The sequence below is a fragment of the Neomonachus schauinslandi genome, chromosome 4 (genome assembly GCF_002201575.2).
Source record: "Neomonachus schauinslandi chromosome 4, ASM220157v2, whole genome shotgun sequence".
NCBI classification, from domain to species: Eukaryota; Metazoa; Chordata; class Mammalia; order Carnivora; family Phocidae; genus Neomonachus; species Neomonachus schauinslandi.
This window is the reverse complement of record NC_058406.1, coordinates 47,759,426-47,770,360: the sequence shown is the minus strand read 5'-3', so window position 1 is coordinate 47,770,360 and position 10,935 is coordinate 47,759,426. Positions and strand designations below refer to the sequence as shown.

The 10,935-nt window shown below is 39.6% G+C and overlaps 1 long non-coding RNA gene across 1 annotated transcript; it reads right to left on the bottom strand.

Annotated features, from left to right (window-relative positions):
• Positions 1-3,644: 3,644 nt before the first annotated feature.
• On the bottom strand, positions 3,645-8,570 carry LOC110571817. Its single transcript, XR_002479812.1, has 3 exons — positions 8,554-8,570; positions 8,406-8,474; positions 3,645-3,657 (listed from the first exon to the last, which is right to left on the bottom strand). It is a non-coding gene; the product is annotated as an uncharacterized LOC110571817 (long non-coding RNA).
• Between the last annotated feature and the right edge of the window lie 2,365 nt (positions 8,571-10,935).

The window sequence follows — 10,935 nt, the reverse complement described above, 5'->3', positions numbered from 1 at the left end:
AGTTGTAATAAATCATGAAAGTGGACTGTTTCTAAGTGGGGTTAAAAACATCTTATTTAAAACTGCCATCAAATAAATCACAAACCCTAAGTTATGTGCTAAAGGAAGAAATTTTTCTGATTTTGAAAATTTCTGATAAAAGGGAGGAACGAAGAGACGAATATGTGGTAAGAGAGGTAGGTTAAGTTAGTTGGAATATTTTAAGGAAATAGTTGCAGTAAGGAGACCATTATATTAATTCAAGGTCTATCAGTTAGCTGTGCAATTTTGGAAATTCACTTAATTTCTCTGTGCTTTATTCTTTTCCTATAATCTAAAGAGACTGAACTCAATCATTCTTAATCAGAGATTTTGGTAGCCACTAATGTTATTCACAAATATTTCCAAGTGTCTCCCATTCCAAGCACATGGGTAGAAGTAGGATTTTCCACTATTTTTAAGTTAAATGTTGACATGTGACTTGCTTCAGCCATGGAATGTGAGAAGGGCTACTTCCATGCAGAGGCTTTAAGAACCAGTCCATGATTTGCCCCATCCTTATGGTCCTAGTAGGATATCTCTAGATGAAGTTTCAGGCAATGTGTATCCCTCAGTGACAAGGATGATTAACTTTCCTGCTAATCTACACTTTCTGTGTGGCATGAGTGAGAAATAAACTTCTATAGTATGGAGCCATTGAGATTTCGGCAGGGTTTTTGTCACTGCTGCATAATATAGCCCATCCTGTATAACAGATGGGTGGATATCAGATGCATCCAGGGTGATTTTCCAGTAAATATAAGCTAGGGCTCATTCAGGAACTACTGAATCAGAATCTTCTAGTGCAAACTTCAGATTTCTGTGTTTTTAAAAAGCATTTCTGGTGATTCTGATGTCTACCCTTACTTAGGAAACATTGAAGAATTGAAGAATTGAAGTGTGAGTGGGCATATGAGTAACAAAATAGCTTTGATGGAGACTTTTAACTGCATATTTCCCTAATGGATAAGCATAATAAAATCTTACAATTGCATGTTGCATTTCCGTTTACCCAAGCACTTTTGTATTGCTTATCTTATGGCAGTTAAAACATTAGTAGATTATGATGGGTGGCTATAATACCTATCAATGTATTGGAGGATTGGAACCACTAATCTGACTTGCTGAAAACTTTCCCCTTCCTATCTCACTGCTCATTGTGCATTCTCTCAAAAATTGTCTGCTTAGTTGATGATGATGAACTTCACAGTAATAGAAGATCCTCCAAGGATCTCAGAATAGCTGCATTTTCCTGCCTATGAATTTGCCTTTATCTCCAAGGACAATTGAAGCTTCCTGGTGAGGCCCACACTGTTCAAAATATTTTGAGTTGTGTTGGAAAATATGTAGGTTTTATTTCTGACTTTTTCTATACTTATTTTGGAGACCTTAATATTACTTTTATTCCCAAGTTGTACGTAAGAAAGGGTTATAAGGAAGACTGAACTATTGAGCAAATATTACTAACTTGTTTGATCTTAAATACCACACTGAGGGCTCCTGAATTTAACCCTGGCTTGCAAGCAGAATACTAAATTTAATCTAATCTATTAAATTAAAACATAATGGCTGGCTCTTTACTTTTGAGAAACTCTTATATAATTGTTACTATTTATATGTGAGGATTATATATACTCATTCACACATAAGCTGTAAGTATAAGTTAACACCTAGACATAAACAAAGCCTGCCTTTAATGCTAGCATTAAGGGTAGAGATCCTAGAGTGAAACTCTGCCCTGACATCTTGGCTCCTTCACTTGCCAGCTGATTTACCATTGAATAGACTTTCAACTTCCTTGGTTCTCACTTTCCTCAGCTTAAAAATGGTCATAATAATAGGATATACCTTATAAAATTATTAGGTTAAATGCGATAATCCAGTAAATTGTTTACCAAAGGAAGAAAGAAAGAAACAGAAAGAGGAGGGGGAAGGAGAAGAAGGAGAAGGAGGAGAGGAGAAGTGGAGGGGGGAGGGAGAAGGAGGAGGAGGAAGGGGGGAGAAGAGGAGGCACAGAAGAAGGAGGAAGGAAGGAAGAAAAAAGGATCTGAAAATTAATTCAGGGTGTCAAACAACTTTGGGGAAAACTGGGTTAAAATAGATAAACAAGTTTCCTTAACAAGCAACTTCCCAGAGCCTTCAATATGTTAATATTCATTGTGAGGCTAGGAAACCTTTTGACCATAGCTGGTAGTAGGTATACCAAGGACTTTCTGGAGGAGATGATACCTGAGTTGCCTCTTTAAGGAAGAAGAAGCCAGAGCCAGAGAGAATATGGAGGTGGGAGTGGGGAAGGGTCTGGGGCCTGAGAGGTCCTTTCATGCAAGGGGAGGACAAGGGCAGAGGCACAGAAGTGTGAGACAGTACAGTGTATGTGGGGATCTCAAATAGGTAAGCTAGTGAGGGCAAGGGCTAAGGTAGTGGAGAAGCTGTTAAGGCCCAGATTTCAAAGGCCTTGTTTGCCATATGATGAATTTGAAATTGTAATTTTGTTTTGACAATGAGGGAATATATCAGTAGCGACCCTGGGAAGAAATAGATGGCACCTACAAAGATGTAACTGAAGAAAGTGTAATGAAGGGACTAGCTACAGAGGTGTGGGCAGGGTCAAAGAGACACTAACGATGCAGGGTAAAGCAACAGAGGGGCGCCTATAGCACCTTGGGCTCTAAAGGACAAAGTGTGGCAGATCTCCCCAGTTCCTGGAGAGCACTCCAACTGAAGCCAGAAATGAAGGAGAAGGCAATTCAACAGGAGCTGTGTCCTTCAGTAGAGGAATTCAACCATTCCAATCTGTAGATGGACAAGGTCTGCCTCTCTCTCAGCATCCAGCAACCGTGGAGAAGGGCAGAGATCAGACCCGGGGCCACATATACAATGTCTGGCACAGCAAGGTGGAGTCACATGGTCTGATTTGAGTTTTAGATAAGTCACCCTAGCAACTAAATGGAAAATGGATCAGAGGAGACATGAAACTTTAGAAAGGAAGACCTACACTCCTATCCATACAACAGATGAGGAAAACCTAAACTGGAGATGTTCTGTTACAGAGTGGAAAGGACAGATTTATAGGAACACTGGTGTGTCAAAATTGGGGAAATGAGATGATTGGTTATGGCTGGTGAAGAAGAGAGGTGACTTAGGGATCATTTCCAGGTTTCTAGCCTGGAATAATAAAGGACAAAGTGATGTGAATAACATAGTGAACACAAGAAGTAAGTTTGGGGAGGGGGGGATTGAGAAATTCCATTTGAACCCGTGGAGTTTGAGAGGACTGAGTAATGTTCACACAGTGATTTGCCACAGGCATTTCAATATAGGATACTGACTCCAAGTAGAAATAACAGGGGATAGAGATACAGATTTGCAAGTCATCAGACTGTATGGTGGCCCAAAGTACAAGAGTGGCCGACATCCACAGGAAGCAAAGCAATATGGGGATGAGCCAAGGAGAACACCAATATGGAATACCTGAATTCCACTGCACTGCTCTCAGAAACCTGGTCACGCTCTCCCTTCTTGGCTCTTCTTCACTGATCACCTGCATTTCCAGCAAGAGATTCTCCTTCAATGAATTGTATTGGTCTGTTCCAGGAACAGAAAGTTAATTTTCTGGGCCTCTGGGTCTGTCAGTAGCTTCTGTAGAGACAGAATGCATCTTTATTTTAGATTTACTGTCCTTTAAAAACGGAATTGATGCTTTCGTAAAGGCCAGTTTGCCTAAATGAGGCCAATATTAGTTAAGGCATGTCCTCTTTATTTGTTGGTTCCTAAGCCACATAAGTCTTCCAAGAACACATCTCAAAAGTTCTGATCATACAGAGTAGCTGTATAGAGCCCCACTGAAAAGAAGCCATCAGGTTCCACTTCCCCTTTCCCCTACTCTCCACCTCCCCATGCTTGCCTCAGCTCTTCCCAATCTCCCACCTGCATAGTTTCCCTGTGGAACACATGAAAGCAATTATGCTAACAGCAGCTATAGGCTGGGTAACTCATGCATGCATGGCTTACTCAGAACCTTGCTTCAGGTGATGGAAAATAAGCAATCTCTCATGGACATAAGCATAGATAAGTAGATAGGTAGATGGTAGATGATAGATTAGATAGATGATAGATAGATGATAGATAGATAGATAGATATAGATAGGTAGATGATAAAGAGTTTGATGTACATGTACACATATTTCCCACAGGTGTGTGCATATATACATTTAAGATCGCATGTATGCGTGTGCACATACAAGTTGGTACGCGGATACACACACGTGCATGTGTGCATATGTAGATGAGTGTGGATGTATGCATACAGGTATGCCAGGGTGTTGTGTGTGCATAGGTGTGGGTGCATATATGCCTGTGAATACGTGTTGGTGCCTATGAGAATGCCCTCCCATGATAATGAGAAGACATTAAAGGGTTAAAGTAATCACTTTGGAAACCATTTTCCAAAAAAGCTGCACCCTAAATTAATTTTGGCTGGTAATCTATATCGGGTTAAATAACTCCTCATTATTCTGTAACACAGCTGAGGCATCTCCAAATGTTTATCTTGTTTTGTAACCGGTACCTTCTGGTACATTCTAGTGCCAGGACTCCCAGCTCCTGCTCTATTTCATTCTCACTATTTTTGGATTGGAGCTGCTGGTTCCAGGTGATTTAATAAATTGCTTTTTTTTTTTTTTTTGGTGTTCCTTTTAACTTACCCATCTGCTCAACACATGCGTAACTTGCAATCTGTCGGCAGTTTGCAGAAAGACAAACTGTCAGAACTGCATGCACTTGACAACTTTGTTCCCAATTAGTTTAGTGGTAATTTTAACAGATTTCAGGGCAATGGAGAAAGGGATGGCATGTTATTAAAGCATCAATTCTGACAGACCCGAGCACATATGATTTCAATGTAAATTATTTTACATGCTTTAATTAAAACTACAGAAAGATTTACCCTTTTAAATGGTAAGTGAGAGCAAGACAAATTTAAAAGGAAAGAGAGTAACCGAGTCTTCTAAATGGTTTATGTTTTGCAAGGCAGTCCAGCAGTCAAGACGACTGTAATCTATGGCGGTGATGTGGAGGCCGAGTTAATTATTCATTGCTTCCTCTCCGTAGCAGATGTGCCTCAATACACGAGTATAGGATTCAGAGTCTGGAACACTCTCTGTGAAAATCTCAGATCAGGCTTCTTTTGGAGCCATCAGGAAATTGCCAGAATCTGTTTAACACGTTAAATATATTCATAAGAAAAAAAAATCTTTTTTTTTTTGGCTCTTTGTTTTTTATATGTTTCAATGCAGCTGCTTCTCTCCTCCATTAACCCAGCACCCCGGCCTTCATATTCCCACCCCATCTCCAGTCTGATACCCCTGAAGCACATGCACAGATATACACAAGTGACTAGATTAGGCACACCCAGGGATTCTGCACCTTGGGTCACTTTGCAGGCACACGGCTCACCAGAAAACCCCCAATCTATAATTTAAATGTATTGCAATAGTCACAATTCATGAGTGCAGAGCGTCACTGACAGAATGTCTGGCATTTGGGGAGGGAGCTCTATAGAACCAAGGACACATATAGGTGGAGAGAATTTCCCTGATGAATTTGACAACATGCTTGATTTATTCAGCCATAAATCTAACCATTGGTTTAATGCTTTCCATTTGTTCTTAGACAACACTGGGCATTTTATTATTGAAATCACCAATACATTAATTAAGGCTTAATATTCCCTGAACATAATTGCATAAAATTCTTTTACATGCACATTTCTTAGTCACTTGGGAAGGACTCACCATTTTATATATGGCCTTTTGAGTTGAGAGCTGTCTGCTCTTTTAGAATTATTGCAATGACTTGAAAAAGAAGGTTATTACTGTCTTACATGTTGGTTTCCTTAATTTCTCAAATTGTTTTCAGGCAGGTTGTTGCCTTGTGTCCTTAAGAGCATCTTTAAGGTGTATTGGTACTAGGCTGACTCGGATCAGGACTAAATGTCCGAGGCGAGTTGGATTTTACTTTATTCTGTTGTAACTATTACATGTAAGAAGTGCATGCATTCACATTTTGAAGGGGAAGACATTAGTAATAGCCTTTCTGAACAATCTGTGCATGATAGATTTGGAGGACTATTAGACTGTGTATGGTGAATCAGAGATGGCATCTTGGTAAGATACTAGAATGCATGTCAAGTCCATCAAACCGCAAACTTCCCTAACAACAGCCCGGTAAGCCCTTCTTCGCATCAGCCTTGCCCTGAATTTCAGACCTTTACCACATGAGTTTCTTCTCCTTTTTGGTTTCATTGTTGTTTTTCTTTTCATAACAGATGAAAGAACACAGTCTTCAAAATCCATCAGCCTCAGATAGGAATTTGTCACTACCATCTCCTCCATAAATGACCTCTGACAAGCTTTTATATCTTTCTGAACCTCAGGTTTTTAATCTCTGCATATGATAACAAATAGCTACATTTCAGAAATCTTTTGAGAATTAAATAAGACAATGCATTTCAGGCATCTGGTATGTAGTTGCTGCAACAATTTTCATACAAATTTCCTCTGTCCTTCCCCTCTCATTTTACTGAAGCTTTTATACAATTCTGTGATTGCATTTGCTTTTTCTTGTGGATAAAGAAATGCAGAGAGGGATGGAAAACTCTGAAAAACAAAGGAACCCATCTTTTGCCTCTTCCAGGTGGGAATCACGCCTGGTAGGTTTATCTCTGAGAGGATACACCAAGAAGTTGAGGCCAACTTGAAGCCAAACGCAATATGAGCTTGCATATACTGCAAATGACCTCATTTTCCTCCCCTGTATCACTTGTGTACTAAGGAACTTGGGGTACAAAAATATACATATTTTTTAATTTCTGCATTATCATTTAATCTGCTTTGAGCCTGAATCCTGCCTCAGTCTCCTCCATGGGACTCTTTCCCTCACCCAAGGTGGTCCCCTGAGAGCCTAACACTATCTGGAGTATTCAAGACAAGCATCCTGGTCTTGTCCACACTAGTCATCTTAAAAGCTGAGTGCCAAGTTCCTTTACTGTCACAGAGCTCTGTTACTGTCATCCCAAAATTGGTTCAGAGGGAGTCTTGGCTGAAGATGAGTACCAAGGTGTTTACTGCCTGTTTCCCTCTGGAGAGCTGCATATCTTCAGGGTGTCACGAGAGAGGAATGTAGATGCTGGACCCTTGTTCCTGGCAGAACACTAAACTAAACACCCTCATCCAATAGCTTTAGGTTTTGGAGCTCCAAATCTCCTCCTCATGCTGTGTCTACTAAGTTCTTTAACTCAGGACCCCAGGTCTTAGTTTAAAATAATAGTAACAATAAATAATCGTAATTCTGCCCTGAGGACTAGTAAAGTGTCAGCTCTCAAGGAAGCAGAACCCTGCTGGCCAAGGCTGAGAGGGATAGTGGTAACATACTGGTCAGTCTTTCTGATTCTTTTACAGAAGGGAGAAAGAAACAAAGATGTAAAAGTCAATAATTATCCAATGCCATGTGGATGGTTGCAAGGATTTGGGGAAAATCTCTTTTTATGTATTGTAAAGATGAACTTTTAAATATCGCTGAATAGAATATAATACAAAACCATTATGGATTTTCCTAACGTCAAGAATAAGGATGCCGGGTTTTAAAATTCTTCAGTAGCTAAATAATTTCACATTTCTTGGGCAATGCATCCTAGTAGCTAAGAATAGGGACTCTTCCCCAGATACAAGTTCAGCCACTTAAAAACTGTGTAATATTTGGCCTGTTTCCTTATTTGCAAAATGGCATGATAAATAGTACCTACAGAATAAGCTGGTATAAGAATAAAATGAGTTAATACATCCAAGATGGTTGGCACGTGCTAGGACTCAACAATCTAGCTAGCATTGGTGATGAATTGAAAGACTCAAGTTGTAGTCCCTGCTTTGGGACTACACACAGGGTTCCACATTCAAAGGGCCCTGTGCTTGAGATTTAATACTCTGTGGCCCCCTCATTGAAATCCTTAACAATTTATCTTTGAATTTATGTTTTGTTAAGTAAATTCTGATGGGACAAGAGAGCATGTCTCCTGAGCTTAGAGCACCAGATCTCATGCGACCCCACCTCCAGTTACCTCCCTAAGATGTGTTCTTGGCCACACATTACCAGCCCTCTTGCCCCCCTGGACCCAGCCTGGTCTCTCTCTCCATGCCCTCCCCAAATATCACTCTCTGCCCCCAGTGGGACCTTAATAGGGATGATGAGAAGTTTGGTTATGCTCCCTGTGGCATCAGGGGATAGGGCATAGTAGTGGCCGTCCCCTCCCTGGACTGACAGTGCAAAGGCACATTTGTCAGGTGATTCTACAGGGCTCTCATCCTTTCTGGATCCAGGTACTGAACACATACCAGCATGAAGTTGCAGCTCCTTGGAGGTTGCATGTCTATGCTGGGTTGAGGCAGTGGACATTCAGCAGACTGGCAGGAGAGAGAACAAAGCTATAGGTAGGCTGCACATAGGATGGGTCTCCAGGCACCTGCGATGGTGTGCACTTACCCTGAGTATCTCCAGCATCAACTAGCAAACATTAGGGTCGACTGGAGAGACTGCAGAAAAAAGCAAAAGGTTTTACTATTTAGTACCTACCTTTAATGGCACTTACTTTCTGCTTTTTTGGACAAGGGACCCAATTTTTCATTTTATGCTAAGCCGACTAATTATGCAGCTGGCTTTGCTTGTCATCTGTGTGCTTTGGGCAAATCATCCAACCTTTCTGAGCACTGTTTTCTTTGAGTGTGAAATGAAAAGAAATTGGATTTTCCCTCCCTTGTCATAGGGAATTTTTTTATAAAAAAATGAAATAAATATGAAAATGTTTGTAAACATTTGTAAAATGTATGCATATAGGAAGGTATTATTTTCATTATCATATTGCATAATGTATTTATTTCATTGTATAATTTTACACCTCTTTTGGGCTTAGAAAAATGATGACACTAAAATACATTGCATTTAGAATTTTTAGAATTCTGAAGAGTATCATAATAACTTTTGCAATAACAGGCTATAAAATTTGGGGAAAAAATCATGGTTCTAAATTGTTCTCTTCTGAATTTGGAAAATGGAAACTAGGGGAAAAATGTGTTTTCACAAATGAGGAGAATGGTCTGAGACTCCTTCTCAGTGATGTGGTGTATTCACAGATTCCTCTGAACTGCTCATTCGATTCCATGTTTCTATCCTCTGCAGACTTTGCGTTGTTGCCATAATGTCATGTTTCATGGAAGTTTTAGGCAAAATGGACTCAAATGTATATATATTTTTTTAAAGATTTATTTATTTATTTGAGAGAACGAGAATGAGAGAGAGTACATGAGGGGGGGAGGGTCAGAGGGAGAAGCAGGCTCCTCGCTGAGCAGGGAGCCCGATGCGGGACTCGATCCCGGGACTCCAGGATCATGACCTGAGCCGAAGGCAGTTGCTTAACCAACTGAGCCACCCAGGTGCCCTCAAATGTATATTTTAGGAAGTAGATAGAAAGAGCCATTGAAACACAAGCCCTTCCCAAAAACTAACTTGATTTTTTTTGCCATATGGGATGATTATTAGAAAGAAGGGATTCTTCGTTATAAATCGTCACTTTTTATATAAAACAATTCTCTTTATTTACATTTAAAGAGGAACAGCTGCGTCAAGCAAAACCAAAAACCCAAGAAAAATAATCATTCCTGATCCAACAGTCAGAGATAAGCACTGTACAACAATGACTTAATTCAACACCCTTTCAGAAATACTCTTATTTTAACCAAAATAGATTTATATTATATATAGTATTTGCAGCTGTTTTTCACTTATAATATCCCAGTATATGATACTAAATATTTTTACAATATAATTTTTAAAGATTGCATAGTGGTCAGCCATATAGATGTACAATAATGCACTTAAAGAGTTCCTTGTTGGTAGACATTTTAGTTGCTTTCTTTTTATTTATCAGTACTTTCGTAAATACTTTTAGTAAAAAGCATCCTGGTATATGTTCCTACGTGCACATCTCTAATTTCCTTTGAATGTAGTCCCAGAAGTGGCATTTCTAGGTAAAGAGTATGGGCAATTTTTAAATATCTTTCTAAATTTTTGCCTGCAGAAAGATTGCACTAATTTATACTCACCTCACTTCAGCAGTATATGAGTATATACACCTAATTATTTTATTATTTTTTAATTTTATTTTATTATGTTATGTTAGTCACCATACAATACATCATTAGTTTTTGATGTAGGGATCCATGATTCATTGTTTTCGTATAATACCCAGTGCTCCATGCAGTACGTGCCCTCCTTAATACCCATCACCGGGCTAACCCCTCCCCTCTAAAATCCTCAGTTTGTTTCTCAGAGTCCGTAGTCTCTCATGGTTCATCTCTCCCTCCAATTTCTCCCCCTTCATTTTTCCCTTCCTTCTCCTAATGTCCTCCATGCTATTCCTTATGTTCCACAAATAAATGAAACCATATGATAATTGACTTTCTCTGCTTGACTTATTTCACTTAGCATAATCTCCTCCAGTCCCATCCATGTTGATAAAAGTTGGATATTCATCCTTTCTGATGGCTGAGTAATATTCCATTGTATATATGGACCACATCTTCTTTATCCATTCATCTGTTGAAGGGCATCTCGGCTCTTTCCACAGTTTGGCTTTTGTGGACATTGCTGCTATGAACATTGGGGTGCATACGGCCCTTCTTTTCACTACATCTGTGTCTTTGGGGTAAATACCCAGGAGTGCAATTGCTGGGTCATAGGGTAGCTCTATTTTTAATTTTTTGAGGCACCTCCGCACTGTTTTCAAAAGTGGCTATACTAATTTGCATTCCCACCAACAGTGTAAGAGGGTTCCCCTTTCTCCACAACCTCTCCAACATTTGTTGTTTC